Here is an 18933-nt window from a genome sequence, read left to right as displayed (position 1 = left end):
CAACCGTTCCTTTTAGATGAGGAAATGGAGACTCAGATAGGTGAAGCTATTTATAAATGTGTACACAGTTGTAAGTAGTAGAGCTTGGATTTGAATTTAAGGTTTTCTGATCAAAGTGCATGTGATGTTTACCTGATGTAGGCTAACTCCTCCAGGTAGCTGAGAATGTCAGGAGGTCGATATAGGAAACTGTGTTATTATTTCTATAGTTACTGAGTCTCTCTTATAAGTTAGCATATTGCTCGAAATGAGACAGGATATAGCTAAATAAACATTAATAATATGATTTTACCTACCTTCATGTCGCAGGAAGAGAGTAGAAGGAACTTTTTTATTGAGTGTTTGCCAAGTGCCCAGCAAAGTTAGGGATTTTAACCCAGGTACTTCATTTAATCCCCAGAATACTATAAAATAGGTTTTATTGACTCATTTTACAGACAAAGAAATAACCTCAAAGAGACAAAGCAATTTGCGTAAGACTGCATAGCTACTAGTACAAAATTAAGACTCAAAGCGCCTTTGCTGGTTTGGCTCAGTGGATAGAGTGTCAGCCTGCAGACTGAAGAGTCCTGGGTTCAACTCCAATCAAGGGCACATGCCCAGGCTGTGGGTTTGATCTTCAGTGGGGGTGGGCAGGAGGCAGCCAATCAATGATTCTCTCTCATCAATGAAGTTTCTATCTCTCCCTCTCCCTTCCTCTCTGAAATCAATAAAAATATATTAAAAAATAAACATAAAAATATATTTAAAAAAAAAAGACTCAAAGCAAAGTAGACTTTCTAGCACAATGTTGTCAAGGTCCATCCATGATGTTGAAATGGAAAGATGTTCTTTTCTTATAGCTGAGTAATATTCCATTGTATATATGTACCACATCTCTCACTGATTCATTCATCCTCGCTGGACACTTAGGTTGTTGTCAAGTCTTGCTTATTGTAAATAATGCTGCTATAAACATGGAGGTACAGGAATCTTTTTGAAATAGTGTTTTGTGGAACTTTTCGGTTAATGGTGGCCCCAGACTGTATGACATTTTTGATTCTTTCTGCTAAGTCAGAAAATTATTTTAATAGCTACGAGATTATATATATATATATATATATATATATATATATATATATATATTTACAGAATCAGTGTAGAATAGCCGTTGGTTTCTTCATAATTATCAGAATTATTTATACTTGAGGTCTTGGCTAAGTGGGGCTGAAATCAACTAAAGGTCTTGGATTGTTGGCTCAGAAATCATCCTAGGAAGCACGCCTTGTTGATATATGTCATGCTTAGCTTTTATGAAATGACCTGGTCCTTTTTATTAAAAACATCTTTTTATTCATTCTGTGGAGGCTTGAGTGACTTTGGCAGCATTCATCAAACACCTTCCAACTCCTGACATTTACTACTTCTTCAGCATTCAGTTCTGACTGCATCCATTTCAACTTTGTCTGTTCTTTTCTAAGTTGCTTTCATAACATGAAATCATCCAGATTCTTTTCTCTCTCTTCTTGGAGGTGTTTTAATGCTGATGAAGTCTGAGCTGTACAATTTTTTATGACTCTGTCCCTACTGACATGAGCCTCATCAAACTCATAAAATTGTTTACAGGTTTGGCTGGCATAATTTTTTTCTGCAGAGAGAGCTGTTATAACCATAGTGTTTAATTCATGTCCTGGCCTGTCACCAGTCGCCCTCATCACCTTAGTAATTCCTGGAACTGGGAAAACGCCTCATGGTTCACATGCCACTGGGCACCACCATATTGGACCTACATCTTTCATTCTTCCTACTAGGAATTTCCTTCCCTCTTGACTTAGTGATATTGACATGTCTTCCTGTTACTTATTTCTTTAGGACTTTGCAGAGTGAAGTAGAAATGTTATTCTATCTTGTCATTATTCCTTTAAACAAATTCCCTGTGGAATTGTTCTTCCCCACTCCTGGATAAAATACTGTGCGTAATATTTGTACCATTCTTTGTGCTCTTCTCAGGCTAATATTTTGTTAGGAACTATACTTTCATCACAACACTCCCCTTGTAAAGATGCTAAGGAGGCATGGTTTGAAATTGACTTCAACATTATGCCTTACCTTAGTCTGCCTCCTTTGTTTTCTACCTTCCTCACTCAAGGTATTTTCCACCTTCCTTCATGATCCACAAGCCATAGACATTTCATTATTAGTGTGGCTTCTGAAGGGTGTACTCTAGTCCTCTGGCAATGTAAATTCTACCAATGTTCCTTATTCCCCATGACGTTTTCTTCTGATTCTCAAAATAGCATTGATATTTCCCATCTTTGAATTATTACTCTCCTCATTAATAATACAAATTATTATATTTAAAAATATCTCAGTATTGCTCTGATTTAACCTCCCTTCGTTTGTTTGTGTCTTCCCCACTCCTTCTTCCCCAACCAGTTTAATTATAAGTGCCTTGAAGGCTGAGATTGTGCTTATGTTCTATTTGCATCTGTCATAACCAAGGAACATAGTAATTGTGAATTGATTAATTAATGTTTAACATGAAATCTTATCTTCCACCCCCATACAATGCTTATTGTGTTTGCCACAAAACTTAGAAAGCAGATGTGTAAACCATAACAAAAATTGAATATCTAGGTGACACCAAATCAAATTAAATTAACACAGACATCAGCATGATGATTACCAGAGGAGAAGAGGTGGGAGAGGTAGAAGAGGGTATGAGGGGAAAATGGTGGTGGAAGAAGACTTGATTTGGGAACACACAATACACTATACAGATGATGTATTAGGAATTGTACACCTGAAACCTACATAATTTTAGTAACTGATGTCACCCCAATAAATTAAATAAAAAATTTAAAAATAAAACTGTAATTTTGTGGAATTAATGCTAAATTGATTGTAATAAAACATTTATAATCACCTATAGTTTGGATCCAGGATCTTCACTCGAAACACATACATTCCAGCATGCTGAAGAGGCCAAACTAAATGGTTACGGTTAGACTTGTTGATAATCTCATACGGTTGACTCAAGTCTCCTGGTTTTCCAATGCCATAAGAAAAACAGTGCTTATAGTTCTGAATAGGAAACAAAGACAAAAACCCACTTGATCAAGCCATCGATAGCCTCTGAGAAAGCAAATCTCCCCTAGCCTCATGAATGACACCTCCTTTCTAGCCAAGGACTTCTTGGAATAGTATGTCAGCCATGTCTAGAAACGTGAATCCTGTCTTGAGTTGTATGTGTGTAGCCAATAATTCAGTACCATTTCTCCCTTTCCTTCTCAAGCTCTAACATTAACTTGGCAGAACCTGTGAAAATGGCAGTTTTCCTTTTGAGTCCTTCAGTTTTTCTTCTGAGAATTTACATCTCTAGAGTTACCACCCAGATCTTTTATGCAGGCTATTCATCCTGTAGAGTCAGGACTATGCAGCTATCAGCGTGGCTCCAGGAACTGGAATGCTATTTCACTCCAAATATATGTTTCAGGGAAAGAGCGCCACTGGTGGCCATGTTCAGACAATATACCCTCGGGAAGGGTAGCTTTGCTCACCCAGACATAACTTGTCTTTGCAGGTACCTGCGTTCCATTATACTCAGACTCCAGACTGAATGCACCCTTCCGGTGCAGAGCTTTGTGTCTCCATACAGTAGGAGTGAGTATTTAGGGCCTGGTGTGGGCACTCCAAACCTTTCTTGAATGTAAACCACTATTTCACTGATTCTAAAATGTGGTCCCTAGATCAGCAGTAGCAGCATCACCTGTGAACTTGTTAGAAGTGCAGATTTTGAGGTCCCTCCCCAGATCTGTTGAACCAACAACTTTGGAGGTAGGGTCCAGAGACCTGTTCTAGCAGTGGTCGGCAAACTCATTAGTCAACAGAGCCAAATGTCAACAGTACACTGACTGAAATTTCTTTTGAGAGCCAAATTTTTTAAACTTAAAACTATATAGGTAGGTACATTGTTATTAACTTAATTAGGGTACTCCTAAACTGGCCTTTGCTAAAAAAGGTCCTCAATCTGATTGAGGTATGTTCATTGAGGTCGCCCCCTTCCAACTCTCCCATCCACACTCATCTTGGATACTTGTTTTGTCTATCTCCTTTCTGAAAACTGACTTCTGCGCATGGGCCACGAAGTTTCAATCGCAGTGTACGTGTGTGCCCACTCGTGGTATTTTGTGAAAGAGCCAGACTCAAGGGCCAAAGAGCCTCATGTGGCTTGCGAGCCGCGGTTTGCTGACCACTGCCCTAGGTGATTCTGATGTGCATTAACATCTGAGAAACACTGCACTGTAGCATACTGACTGGGGCACGCTCCAGGACTTTAATTAACAGGTGGCCCATTGCTTCAAGTAATGTGTTATTTTGGCTAAATCCTAGAACATTTGGGTGCCTTGTGTGAGATTTTGGCAAACATAGAGTGTCACACAACCCCAGACCCTTCAACAAAAGTCATAGGGCAAGTTTCTTTTTTAACTGACTCCATGACTAGTTTAATTCCTTATGCTTTTTAAAAAATATATATTTTATTGATTTTTTTACAGAGAGGAAGGGAGAGGGATAGAGAGTTAGAAACATCAATGAGAGAGAAACATTGATCAGCTGCCTCCTGCACATCCCCTACTGGGGATGTGCCCGCAACAAAGGTACATGCCCTTGACTGGAATCGAACCTGGGAACCTTCAGTCTGCAGGCCGACTCTCTCTCCACTGAGCCAAACCGGTCAGGGCTTCCTTATGCTTTCTTTCTTTTCTTTTTTTTTAAATTAAATCTTTATTGTTCAGATTATTACATTAGTTACTCTTTTTTCCCACCATAACTCCCCTCCACCCAGTTCCCACCCCACCCTCCACCCTCACTCCCCATCCACTGTCCTCATCCATAGGTGCACGATTATTGTCTAATCTCTTCCCTCACCCCCACACCCCTTCCCCCCTGCCCAAGAATAGTCAGTCCATTCCCTTTCTATGTCCTTGATTCTATTACAATCACCAGTTCATACTGTTCATCAGGTTACTTATTCACTTGATTTTTAGATTCACTTGTTGATAGATGTGTATTTGTTGTTCATATTTTGTATGTTTACCTTTATCTTCTTCCTCTTCTTAAAGGATACCTTTCAGCATTTCATATAATACTGGTTTGGTGGTGATGAACTCCTTTAGCTTTTTCTTATCTGTGAAGCTCTTTAGCTGGCCTTCACTTCTGAATGATAGCTTTTCTGGATAAAGTAATCTTGGTTGTAGGTTCTTGGTATTCATCACTTTGAATATTTCTTGCCACTCTCTTCTGGCCTGCAAAGTTTCTGTTGAGAAATCAGCTGACAGTCGTATGGGTACTCCCTTGTAGGTAACTGACTTTCTTTCTCTTGCTGCTTTTAGGATTCTCTCTTTGTCTTTTGCTCTTGGCATTTTAATTATGATGTGTCTTGGTGTGGTCCTCTTTAGATTCCTTTTGTTTGGGGTTCTCTGCGCTTCCTGGACTTGGAAGTCTATTTCTTTCACCAAGTAGGGGAAGTTTTCTGTCATTATTTCTTCAAATAGGTTTTCAATATCTTGTTCTCTCTCTTCTTCTGGCACCACTATAATTCGGATGTTGGTACACTTAAAGCTGTCCCATAGGTTCCTTACACTATCTTCGTATTTTTGGATTCTTTTTTCATTTTGCTTTTCCGGTTGGGTGTTTTTTGCTTCTTTGTATTTCAAATCTTTGACTTGATTCTTGCGACCCTCTGATCTGCTGTTGGGAGTCTGTATAATATTCTTTATTTCAGTCACTGTATGCTTAATTTCTAATTGGTGTTTATCACAACATTGAGGGTTTCACCAGTCTTCTTGAGGATCTCACTACATTTATTGGTGGTCTCACCAGTCTTCTTGAAGATCTCACTACATTTATCGGCGGTCTCACCAGTCTTTTCGAGGGCCTCATTAAATTTATCGGCGGCTTCTAGAGAGTTCTTTAAAGACCTTAAAAGTGTGGTTTTGAACTCTATATCCAACAGTTTGCTTTCCTCCAATTCTTTGTGTCCTGTTTCTTTGTCTCGGCATTTTTTATACTTCGCTGTGTCGATAGAGTGCCTTTCTGTGCTAAGTGTCCCAATTACCTGAGGTAGACACTCTTGGTGCACCCCCTTGTGGGCTTTGTGCACAGTCTGGTTGTAGTTAAGCCTTGATTGTTGTAGTTATCACTGTGAGGAATTGACCTCCAGGCCCATTGGCTGTGAGAATCAGCTGTGTCTGCAGTGGAAGAACTTCTGTGCTGGAGACACCACTCTGGGGGCTAGACTTGCTTTGATGGGGCTTTGGTGCTCACTGAGTCTGCCCCCCGAGAGTGTCTTTTATGGTTCCACGGAGCTGCAAACTGGATGGTCCCACTCTGACCTCTGGGCTTCCTGGCTCCTGGATCTCTAGGGAGGTGCTAATCTAGCCTTTGCCTGAGGCTATCCAGCAAAAGTCTCCCTGCAGGGCTTGGGCGGGGCGGGTCCCTCGGGATCAACAGGGTGTGGTTAGCAATTATGGCTGCTCTCAGTCTTGCCCTCAGAGGCTCTGCTTCTCAGTGTCATAGTAATCGCTGCAAGCCGCTCGGAGAGAAAGCTTCCCTAGGGTTCTGACCGATGCCAGACAGTCCTGCTTCTCCCGTATGAGTCTGGGTCCCTAGAGACTTGCCCGGAACTGGAGCTCAGAGCCTGAGACTCCCTCCTGATTGAAAATGACAACCACGCCCTCAGCTGCCAGCCTGTTCCACATGCACTCCGCACCTTAGTATTTTACTTCAGCACTGCGCCTCCCCTGAGTCTCGGTATGTTTTTCTCTTTCCTCCTAGTTGTAGAACTTCCACTCAGCCAGCCTTCCGGTGGTTCTGGATGATGTCCGTTCTGTCTTTTAGTTGCATTTTTGAAGTGGTTGTTCGAGGCAGCAAACTCCAGTGTTTACCTATGCCGCCATCTTGGTTTCTCCCTTATGCTTTCTTAATAGTGGAATTAATACTCTATAAAAAGGTAGATGGCTATACTCTATTAATTAGTTCCACAGATATTTATTGAGCACTCATAATGGGTAGATGGTGGGGATACAGCAGTGAACAAAACACACTCAATTTTGTTCGCTTATGCAGGTTACATTCCAGCTGGGGAGCCAGACAATAAATGGGATAAATAAGCAGACTACATACACAATGTGTCAGTTCGTGACAAATGCTAATGACATTAAAGAAAATTGGGAAGGAAGATATGGACTGTCATGGGGTGATGGTTAACTTTTTTTAGAGAATGGACAAGGAAGTCTTCATTGACTAGTTGATTTCTTTTAAAATGTATTTTTATTGATTACAGAGAGGAAGAGAGAGGGAGAGAAAGATAAAAACATCAATGATGAGCCCAAACTGGCTTGGATCAGTGGATAGAGCATCCGCCTGAGGACTGAAGGTCCTGGGTTCGATTTCGGTCAAGGACACATGCCAGGGTTGTGGGCTCCACCCCAGTGTGGGGTATACAGGAGGCAGCTGATCAATGATTCTCTCTCAACATTGATGTTTTTATCTCTCTCTCTCTCTCTCCCTCTCCCTTCCTCTCTGAAATCAATAAACATATATGAACAACAACAACAAAAAAACCCCAAAACATCAATGATGAGAGAGAATCATTGATCGGGTGTCTCCTGAACACTGGGATGGAGCCCGGAACCTGGGCCCATGCCCTGACAGAATCAAACTGTGACCTCCTGGCTCACAGATCGATGCTCAGCCACTGAAACACACTGGCTGGGCTTGACTAGTTGATTTTATATATATATGTGTGTGTATATATATGTGTGTGTGTGTGTGTGTGTGTGTGTGTGTGTGTATTTAATGTGCATATATATGGTTATTTTCTTTTTGACTAGTTGATTTTTAAGTAAAGACCTGGAAGAGGAAGCTTTCTAGTCATAGGGGAGGGGCATAGCAAATAATGAAGGCTTTGCTGTAACTGAGATGGGAACCATTTCATGGTTTTGAGAAGAGTGACATGTTCTCGTTTATGTTTTGGAAGGAACACTAGCTGCTGTGTTGTGACTAGATTCGTGGTGGGCAAGGCTGAGGCACGGAGACCAGCAGGGATGCTGCTGTTCTAACCCAGATGGTTGGTGATGGAGGAGCAGGGTGGTGGCAATTGGGGTGGTGAGGAATGACCAATTCAGAATATACTTTGAAGGAAGAGCCAACAGATTTCCTGGAGACCAAATGTGGGCGTGAGATAACGCTCAGAGGCTTCTTTCCTGATCAAGCTGCAAGGATGGGATTCCCACTCACCGCGGCGGGAAGGATGCTGGGGTATGTTTGTACGGTGGATAGTAGGAGCTCAGTTGGGACATGTTAAGTTTGAGATGTTAATGGAAGCACCATAAATTTTCTTTAACACGCGGTTATTTGTCTCATCTTAGTAAAAAAAATAAGACCCTCTCTTCGCCTCTTGCTCTCTAGCTACTACACTATGTCATTCTCCCCTTTGCCTCAAAACTCCTCAGCGGAGATGGCTATTCTTGCTGCTTTGAATTCATTGTTTCCATGTTAATTAAACCCACTTCGGTAAGTTTTTGTCTCTCACACTGCACCTAAATGGATTCCTCAAGGTTACTAGTTATCTCCATGCTGCTAAAGTACATGATCAGTTTTCAATGCTCACCATAGTTGACCCGTCTTAGTGTGGACTTGACACAGTTGATCCCTCCCTCCTGTAAGACTTGCTTTACATGTTGTCTGTCTGGAAAACCACGCTCACCTGGCTTTCCTCCTGCTTCTTGGATTTTTCCTCTTTCATCTCCTTTGACCTCCTCATTCCCCCCGTCTCTAAATAGTTGAATGACCCAACATTTAGTTCTCTTCTTTTTGCCTCTAAATCAGGGTTTCCTACACTTATTTTGTGTGTGTACGAGTTTTTTATGTGGGTCCTTTTGTCAGTTTGATAAAACCTATGGATTACCAAGGATACCTTCTTAGAATAATGTTTTTAAAATTGTGTCTACAAGGGAAACTAGTTATAAAGAATTATAGCCGACAAAATGTTAAAAACAATAAGGTATTATATTATAATTTAAAAGATGTGCTTCTTTAAATATGGGATCTAACGCCAGATTTAACAAGCACCATAATTACTTTGGTGTAGTTGGAAGCAAGTTCATTAGGTAAGGAGGAGGATGGGTGAAGAGGTGTTGGAGATTTTAGGAGACAGGAGAGAGTATACACTAGCTACTTATGAGACGGGGAGAGCGAACAAACTAGAGAAACACAGTTATATTTTTGGGCGGTGTGATGGGACCTTTTCAGTCATGACATGAAAATGAAACAAGTCAGCGTGAGTATGTTTTTCTCTGACCACAGTCAGCTGCTAAGGTGGATAGTTGAATTTAACCAGGGTTGTGATTTAGGCACACAAATATGAAGAAGTAAGAGGGGCAAAGGAATTGAGGGTACCTATTAATAGAGTGATATAATTGTTGGCCATGGAATTTAAGCTGGATAAAGAGGGGAAGATAACCTGGGAGTGTGGTGAGGGTCGTAAGATCACTAGATTGAAGGTTAGGCTGGGGTTGAAGGATGGTTTAAAGTGTTGTTAGAGCCAAGCTTATAGAGCAAGCATGTCAAACTCAAAGGCTAACACAGGCCAAATAAACAAGGTTTAAGTGTCTGTGGGCTGTAAAAAAACAAAAGCTTCCATTTCCATAGAAACATACGTTTATTTCGATGGAGACATACTGAGTACAAAGGGCCGGAATAAATGAGCCATCGTTAACATAAAATAATAGAACATTTTAATAAAAATTAATATTTTTTCTTGAACATTAACTTACCAGACACTGAATAACTGCACAAATTAATAAGCGTAACGCAAATAAACCTATTTTTCTTGTTCTCTGAAAGTGAAATATTTCTTGCTCACACCAAACAAGTCAGTCAGTACAAGACTAATGACGTGGCCATCGGCTGCTAAGATATTCGCTGCTAGTATTATTGGAGAGAAAAGGTGCGCCTGCGTGTAAGGCGGGTAAGAGAAATGAAGGCAACACGATTATAGTAATCAGTCATTAGTGAACATTGTAGCTCGTTATTAATAATGATGTATAACAGGATATTGTAAAAATTAAGTTATGAAATTTTTATTAAAACGTTTCTTATATACCATTATATTGGCTGGGCCACAAAAATATTCACTGTGGGCTTTATGCGGCCCGTGGGCTGCGAGTTTGACATGCTTGGTCTAGAGTTATGTTGCTGGAAAGTTAGGGAATAGTGGATGGAGAGTGGAATGTTTGGAATACAGAGGACAATACACATCATTTGTATGTATCTTTGTCTTGACATGCATTGATTCTGATGCAGAAGCAAAGTAACATTGTGATTTTAGGATGAACATTTTATAGGCGGAGGTACCTTCTCTGTCACTTTTTATTCATAAGATATGATCTGATTCTCCAAATAACATACATTAATTTCAATTTAAGAAAATTCAATTGCAAAAAATTAAAAAGAGCCTAGGGTTGATAATTGGCAGTAAGAAATGTTCTTCTGCCCGGCTGGTGTGGCTCAGTGTTTGAGGGTCCAGGAGGTCAAGGTTCAATTCCCAGCCAGGGCACATGCCTGGCGGGCTCCATCCCCAGTGTAGGGCACACAGGAGGCAGCCAATCAGTGATTCTCTCTCATCATTGATGTTTCTATCTCTCTCTCCCTCTTCCTTTCCCTTCCTCTCTCTGAAAGAAATAAAATGATATAAAAATAAATAAATAAAGCAGTTTGCAAAGTAAAATTTTACTTACCTCAGGTCCCCAAACTTCGTCTAATGAGAGGTTCTTGTTAAGCTCGATCATTTTCTTCCACGTCTGGGCCTCATTTAAACAACCACTCTGTCAAGATATATATATATATATATATATATAGTATATCAATTTATTCATAAGTACTTCATATATTTAATGCCATTGAAATGTATATTTTAAAAAATGTTTAGTTATTTAAATGTTTGCTGATACACAGAGAAACAATAGGCTTCTGTATATTGACCTTCTACGGACAGAACTTCTTAAAATCATTTAATTTGAGCTGTTTCACATGAACAGTTATGTTACCTGTGAATATGACAGTTTCAGTTTTTCCTTTCTAATTCTTTTACTTTTTATATAGTTTCATTGTTTATAGTTTGCCGCTTTACAAAGATCAGGAACAATATTGTTCTGAAGCAGTGGTAATTGTCACTCTTATTTCATTCCTGATTTTAGGTTTTCAAATTTTCACCTTAAGTATGATGCTTTCTATCGGGTTTTTAAGTCTATATTTTATTAGATTAAGGAAGTTACCCTCCATTTATGATTTTCTAAGATTTATTTTAAAAAATAATGCTATTCGGTGTGCCAAACCACTGCAAGGTCATCGGGTACAGTTCCTCCTTCCGGTTGGAATCAGTCATTCATCTAAGAATCTCCAAGCACTTTTAGTGGGAACTGCCATTTCAAGACAACAATCTGGATACTTAGGATACTTACTGCTACTGACTAGTTATGTTTCCAGGGATCTTAAGAGACAGAGTAAGAAAAATTTATCTATTTCTCTCTATATAGATATGATATTCATATATTTATATCCAGGTCAATATCTAATACCTCGTAGGTTTATATTGAGTTTTATACAAATTCAGGATTTTTGTCTAACTGCTTCTAGCCTACATAAGCACCCCTTGCTCAAATTAGATAGGAAAAGAAAAGAAAAAAAAAGGGAGAGGTAGAAAGGGAGAAAGCATAGGGTTCAGTATAATGGATACCTAGATTGTGTGAGAAAAAGCAAGAGTCAGAGAAGCAGTGGGAGTAACCATGAGAGAACTGGGGGGTTGAGATCAGAGACTGAAATGTGTGAGACTAAATGTGATTCCGGGAGGGGGAGTGATATTATTAGTTGAGATCATTTCTGCTCTGCTGCAGTAATAACCCCCAACTCTCAGGTTTACACATTAAAAGTTGATTCTTGACCACACATAATTCAATGCAGATGTCCCTGGTTAGATGGTTCTTTTGGATCACAAAGAAGTGACTCAGGAACTCAGGACTTTTCTGTCTGGTGGCTCCTCGAAAGCCCCCTCACTAGATCCTTTCACCCAGCCCTCAGATACTCCATCTTTCATGGTTGCTGCAATCTATTGCATGTGAAGGAAGACAGGAAGCATGGAGGTTCACCTGGTGCCTCCTTAAGCACTGCATCCTGAGAATGAGATGCATCACCTCTGCTCCTAGTCCGGTGGGGAGGCCCAGTGGCAGGGCCCCAGCTCCACACAAAGGGGGCTGGAAATGCAGTCCCTGCTCAGAGAGCTTCTTCCTGCAGCGACCCTGCCTGTGGCTGGAGGCCCTCAGGAGTCCACTGCCACTGTCCTCAGGGCAGGAGGAGGAAGCACTGAGTCTGAGCATCTGACAGTCACAAGTAGGGATGGGTTAGATGACAGCAGCTGACAAATGACGTTTTACTTAGGGTGAGGAGACCATCTGGGAATCATAGTGTGGACTAGTGAGAACATCCATTCCACAGCTCAGCCATGGGAGAAAACTAGGATTTGGTAGGAAAACGATATCCTCTGAGGATCGCACAGTGAAGGCCTTCAGAGCCTTGAACCCTAAGGTCCACTGGGAGGTTCGAGAAGCTGGAGGTTAATGGGAGTCTGGCCCAAGGATAGGAAGGACTTGCATACTGAGTGTCCATTAATCGCAGGAGGAATGTGTGGTGTGAGGCATTATGTTTGGTACCTAATTAAAGGGCAATTAGTTCTGTCAGTACTCTGGGGGCCAGGGGGTGGGTGGTGGGGCAGCAGGTGGGAGAAGGTTTCTCAGCTGCCACCCCGGGGGGGAGGGGGGGGCGTGGTGGTGGTCCTTCTTGGAGAATTAAGGTCTCTGATGGGAGAGTGTTACTTTGGAAGGAGCAGGTCCCTGGGGACTCTCAGGAATCAGTGCTGTAACTTCTGGAGAAGCTCCTTCATGATGCCCCCTCAAGGGCAGAAAGCCCCATGCGGGGGTGGCTGGGAGGGACGCAGGAGTGGGGGTGGCAAGGCCTTTGGGCCGTGGCCTGCAAAGTGAAAGGCAGAATGAGGGAGATTCACTGTGCAGGCCGTGCTGGACGAGGCGACCAGGCGTGGAAGATGCAGGAAAACTGGGAGAGAGTGTGGGCAGGGATGTCAAGGTCAGCGAGTCACATGACGCAAAGAACTCCAGTGAGGTGAAGCTGGGAGAGTGTCTGTCTGATTTAGCACAAATGTGATCAATGCCTGGAAGCCAGAGGCAGACTCGTCAATTCTCCAACATGAAATGCAGTGTGGAGAGAAAAGGAAGTATTGATCTAGAATTGCATCATGCTACTATAAATATTACTTTATTTTTTCCTAACCCCTGTAAGTCTGTTTTATATGACAATGACTTCTTTTCCATAAGTTAATTTTATCAGTCATAGGCTATCGAGGTTATACGTGTGTTTTTTTCCTACCCTCAGCGGACTGGTTTTATTTTCCTTAGATAATTTATATATACTAGTAGATTTAAAATAGAAAGACATGTCTAATTGCATGCCAACTTCTATTTAACTCTAGGATGGCGTACCTTCTGCATAGTGAGGTTATAGGTGTAGTCATCCCTGCCGTGGATTTCCCACACGATGAAATTTGCGTCAACATCTTTGATAAAGCCATTCTCATTGTATCTGAAAAACAGCAAACACAAAACATAGTTGTGTCATCCTACTAGAAACATTATTTTATTTCTTCTGACCACTTTAAGCCTGTTTTACATGACAATGACTTCTTCATAAATTAATTTTCAGTGGCTGGTTTCATTTTCCGGTGGAATAGAGCAGTGGTCGGCAAACTGCGGCCCCTTGGCCCCTTGAGTGTGGCTCTTCCACAAAATACCACGTGCAGGCACGCATGTACAGTGCGATTGAAACTTTGTGGCCCATGCACAGAAGTCGGTATTTTGTGGAAGAGCCACGCTCAAGGGGCCAAAGAGCTGCATGTGGCTCGCGAGCCGCAGTTTGCCCACCACTGCAATAGAGGGATCAAGAGCTCCGGTTTTTGAGTTGGATGGGCTTAGGTTTAAATCCTGTCCTTTTCACTGAACAGCTTTGTGACCTGGGGAAGGTCCTTCAGCTCTCAAAGCCTCCACGTTCCTATCTGTGAAAGCATCACTGTACCTACTGTGTGGGTTTTCTTCAGCTCTCAAAATACACCAGATAGTAACAAAGCAGATTTTCTTTTCTTTTCTTTTCTTTTTTTAACATTTGGAGCCATAACTTCTCTTTGCTTAACAGGCACCATGTATTAATAAGGCGAGGGTGGCCGGGGCCCTGTCAGCAGGCTGGCAGCAGGGAGAAGGATGGAAGTGAGCGATGGAGGGAGGGAGGGCAGAGCAAGATCCCCTGGTGTCGTTTAATCAACGAATATCCAGTGTGGCCCAGTGTGTACCAGGGAATTAACCCACAGAATGACCACGATGAGGATGGAGATGCTGCAGGTCTCCCTGGAGGAGGCGGCTGTAGGTGACACTGGGTGTCAGAGGGTTGGCTGCCCTCAGGAGAACTGAGGTGGGCTGAGAAGCAGGAGTCATCAGAAGCTCCAGGAGCAATGGTCATGCACAGCGCATGCTCAGGGACATGTGAGGACTCCTGCCATCAGCAGGTGCCAGCACGTGGTCCAACATGGACAGGCTGCCCACTCCCTGACACAGGAGCCTGAGACATACACCCCATTGAGATTAGAGTATTTACCCCAATCTCAGTGAGTTTTAAAAGAGATGTTACTTCAAATTAGTAAGATTATTTTTTCCTGATATCATTAAGAAATAAGGACTTGACCCCAGCTGGTGTGGTTCAGTGTTTGAGTGTTGACCTATGAATCAGGAGGTCAAGGTTTGATTCTGGGTCAGGGCACATGCTGGGTTGCAGGCTTGATCCCCAGTAGGGGGCGTGCAGGAGGCGCCAGTCAATGACTCTCTCTCATCATTTGATGTTTCTATCTCTCTCTCCCTCACCCTTCCTCTCTGAAATTAATTTAAAAAATTATATTTATTTAAAAATAGGGACTTGAGAAACCAAGATGGCGGCATAGGTAAACACCGGAACTTGCTGCCTCCCACAACAAATTCAAAAATACAACTAAAAGACAAAACGGACATCATCCAGAACTATAGTAAGGTGGGCTGAGTGGAAATTCAGTGTAGAAAGAGAAAAGCACACTGAGACTTAGAGAAGCTGCAGAGGTGGAGTGCAGAGGTACAGCGGCTTGAGCGCACGGGGCAAGGGCTGGCGACTGAGGAAGTGGCTGTCTCTTTGAATCAGGAGGGAGCCACAAGCCCCTGACTGCTCTGAACTCCAGTTCCGGGTGAGTCTCTGGGAAACTAGACTCATACGGGGAGAAACTGGACTGTCTGGAAGCGGGCAGAACTCGGAACTTGAGGGCGGCTTTCTCTCAAAGGTGCTTGCAGCAATTACCAGGACACTGAGATGCGGGGCCCCTTAGGGTATGGCTGAGCATCAGCCATAGCTGCTTGCTCCACCCTGTTGTTCCCCGAGACCCCGCCCCACCCAAGCTGCAGCAGAAGCTTTTGCATATGAATGCCCTGGCCCTTTGCAACCTGAAAATTACCTAACAAACTGCAGCTGGGCCAGACAGACCCAGAATTTCCAAGAGAAGGCCCAAGACCCCACAGCAGCTTTCATTGCTTCACAGCTGGGCCTCATTTGAGCACCTCCAAACCCCAAACAAGGAAAGGGAATTTGCAGATCTTTTTGTAGCTCCTGCTGGGTAACCTCAGGCAGAGGCTAAATTAGCACCTCCTTAGATCCAAGAGCCAGTGTACCCAGTGGTCAGAGTGGGATCATCCAGATTACAACTCCTCAGATCCATAAGGGACACACTCAGGGGGCAGACTCAGTGAGCACCAAAGCCCCACTGAAGCAAGTATTGCCCCAGAAGGGTGTCTTCAGCACAGAAGTTCTCCCACTGTAGACATAGCTGATTCTCACAGCCAGTAGGCCTGGAGGTCAATTCCTCTCAGTGATACCTATAACAATCAAGACTTAACTACAACAAGACCATGCACAAAGCTCACAAAGGGGTGCACCAAGAGTGTCCACCTCAGGTAATTGGGGAGGCTGAGCCACTGGGCCCTATAGGACACCTAGCACACAAACTCACTCTACCAACACAGGGAGGCATAAAAAAAATGCGGAGACAAAGAAACAGGTCACAAATGACAGAAATGGAGGACAGCAAACTACTGGATATAGAGTTCAAAACCACACTTTTAAGGTTTTTCAAGAACTTTCTAGAAACCACTGATAAATTTAATGAGACCCTCAAGAAATCTAGTGAGACCCTCGAGGTAATGATAGAGGACCAAATAGAAATTAAGCATACACTGACTGAAATAAAGGATATTATGCAGAGTCCAATAGCAGACTAGAGGATCGCAATAATCAAGTCAAAGATTTGAAATATGAAGAAACAAAAAACACCCAACTGGAAAAGCAAAATGAAAAAAGAATCCAAAAATACGAAGATAGCGTAAGGAGCCTCTGAGACAGCTTCAAGCGTACCAACATCCGAATTATAGGGGTGCCAGAAGATGAGAGAGAGCAAGATATTGAAAACCTATTTGAAGAAATAATGACAGAAAACTTCCCCTACCTGGTGAAAGAAATAGACTTCCAAGTCCAGGAAGCGCAGAGAACCCCAAACAAAAGGAATCCAAAGAGGACCACACCAAGACACATCATAATTAAAATGCCAAGAGCAAAAGACAAAGAGAAAATCTTAAAAGCAGCAAGAGAAAGACAGTCAGTTACCTACAAGGGAATACCCATACGACTGTCAGCTGATTTCTCAACAGAAACTTTGCAGGCCAGAAGGGAGTGGCAAGAAATATTCAAAGTGATGAATACAAAGAACCTACAACCTAGATTACTGTATCCAGCAAAGCTATCATTCAGAATTGAAGGTCAGATAAAGAGCTTCACAGATAAGGAAAAGCTAAAGGAGTTCACCACCACCAAACTAGTATTATATGAAATGCTGAAAGGTATCCTTTAAGAAGAGAAAGAAGAAGTAAAGGTAAAGATACAAATTATGAACAACAAATACACATCTATCAACAAGTGAATCTAAAAATCAAGTGAATAAATAATCTGATGAACAGAATAAACTGGTGATTATAATAGAATCAGGGGAATAGAAAGGGAGTGGACTGACTATTCTTGGGAGGGGGGAAAGGGGTGTGGGAGATGTGGGAAGAGATTGGACAATAATCATGCACATATGGATGAGGACAGTGGGAGGGGTGGTGAGGGCGGAGGATTGGGTGGGAACCTGGTGGAGGGGAGCTATGGGGGGGAAAAAAGAGTAACTAATGTAATAATCTGAACAATAAATATTTAATTAAAAAAAATAAAAATAGGGACTTGAGACCAAAGCTAAAGTTCAGATACTGATAAAGGCACACTTTTGCTAACCAGAGCTTGTGACTGATTTAAAAATGGCATAGGGTCTTCCTTCTCCGTCAGCTATTGCTTGTTTTTCTAAATGGAATTGTCCCCCACACTCCTGGGATGGACATTTCACTTAGGACCTTGGGCTCAGGCAGGATGCCTCAGTGTCTGATGTATTTTCTGGGTCCCATCTCTGTGTCTATTCATAAAAAATGTCAGATCCTTGCTGGCGTCTCCTTATTCACCACCCAGGTCTCTGCCTGACTTTGCAGTTATTCTATCTGGCTTCCCAGGCCAGCTACAAATTGCTACCACCCACTCCTGTTTATAAAAAGCAGTTCTTGGCCCTTTCTCACAAACTGGGCAGAGAAAGTTTAAGTGTCAGAAAGTGGTATCTGAGAAGCTGTTACATTTTCATCTGAATTTTTCTTAGAAATTGTAGAGAGGAGCTCAGGTGTGAGTAACGGGTAGCGGACCCTGACTTAGTTCTTGGAGCGGGAGGGAAGTTATAGAGAACTAACACATGTGTGGGAATGTACACAATTTTGCACCCAGTTTCAGAGATTTGGGTCAGGTTTCAGTAAAGCTCTAACTGTAGGAACTTCAGAAGGTGCAACATGCTTGGTGGCATCTTCTGTAAGTGTTCAGAGTTTTTGAATGACTAAGACTAGTTGCAAAGGCCATATGTTTTATTTCAATGAAAAAGATTTTGAACTCTGAGCTGGCATCTTTTGACACTCACAAAAACCAATACGCTCCATTGCCATCTAGTGGCCATAGGATAAATTGCATGACCCCGACCTTCTGGGTTTGGGAGTCCTAATATTTGGTGACTGGAGAAGATTTGACTTTGGGTGGTGGGCAGCCCATGCAATATACAGATCACGTAACACAGAAACCCACATCTGAAATCTGTATGTTCCTGTTGACCAATATCATCCCAATCAATTAATATATATATGTGTGTGTGTATATATATATATATATATATATATATATATATGTATTTCTAATGATCTTATTTAATATTTTATTTCATCGAGATTTTAGGACAAAAATACTTGCCTAAGTAAGCATGGCTTATTCTCATTAATGTTCACTGATAGGAGATACAGTATTAATTAAATCTGGGAAATTTAGAAATGGCACTCGTTGGTAATTAACTGCCTTACAATTTCGACTTCCTTCTGCTACTTCCACTTTTGGGGAGGAGACCCCTCTCTGCTGACCCTGCAGACACATGATTCCAATCCTGGACCTTGGGAACCTGGAAGGACTGACCCTCCCAGGGTGAATTAACTTGTAGAGATAGCAAATAATTGGCCTTTGAGCATGATTTTCCTATGCAACTCAACCAATCCGAGCCCCCACCCCAACCACCTCCTTCCTGGGTGCTCATACTCTGAGCCACTATCCAACTGCCCTAATCACCCAGAACCATGTGTCAGACACTAGGGAAGC

General features: G+C 42.1%; 1 pseudogene; it reads right to left on the bottom strand.

Annotated features, from left to right (window-relative positions):
* Nucleotides 1–1143: 1143 nt before the first annotated feature.
* Nucleotides 1144–18239, bottom strand: LOC118678962 (annotated as a pseudogene).
* Between the last annotated feature and the right edge of the window lie 694 nt (nt 18240–18933).

This window comes from Myotis myotis, unplaced genomic scaffold (assembly GCF_014108235.1).
Source record: "Myotis myotis isolate mMyoMyo1 unplaced genomic scaffold, mMyoMyo1.p scaffold_m19_p_21, whole genome shotgun sequence".
Classification (NCBI taxonomy): domain Eukaryota; kingdom Metazoa; phylum Chordata; class Mammalia; order Chiroptera; family Vespertilionidae; genus Myotis; species Myotis myotis.
This window is presented reverse-complemented; position numbering and strand designations above follow the sequence as displayed.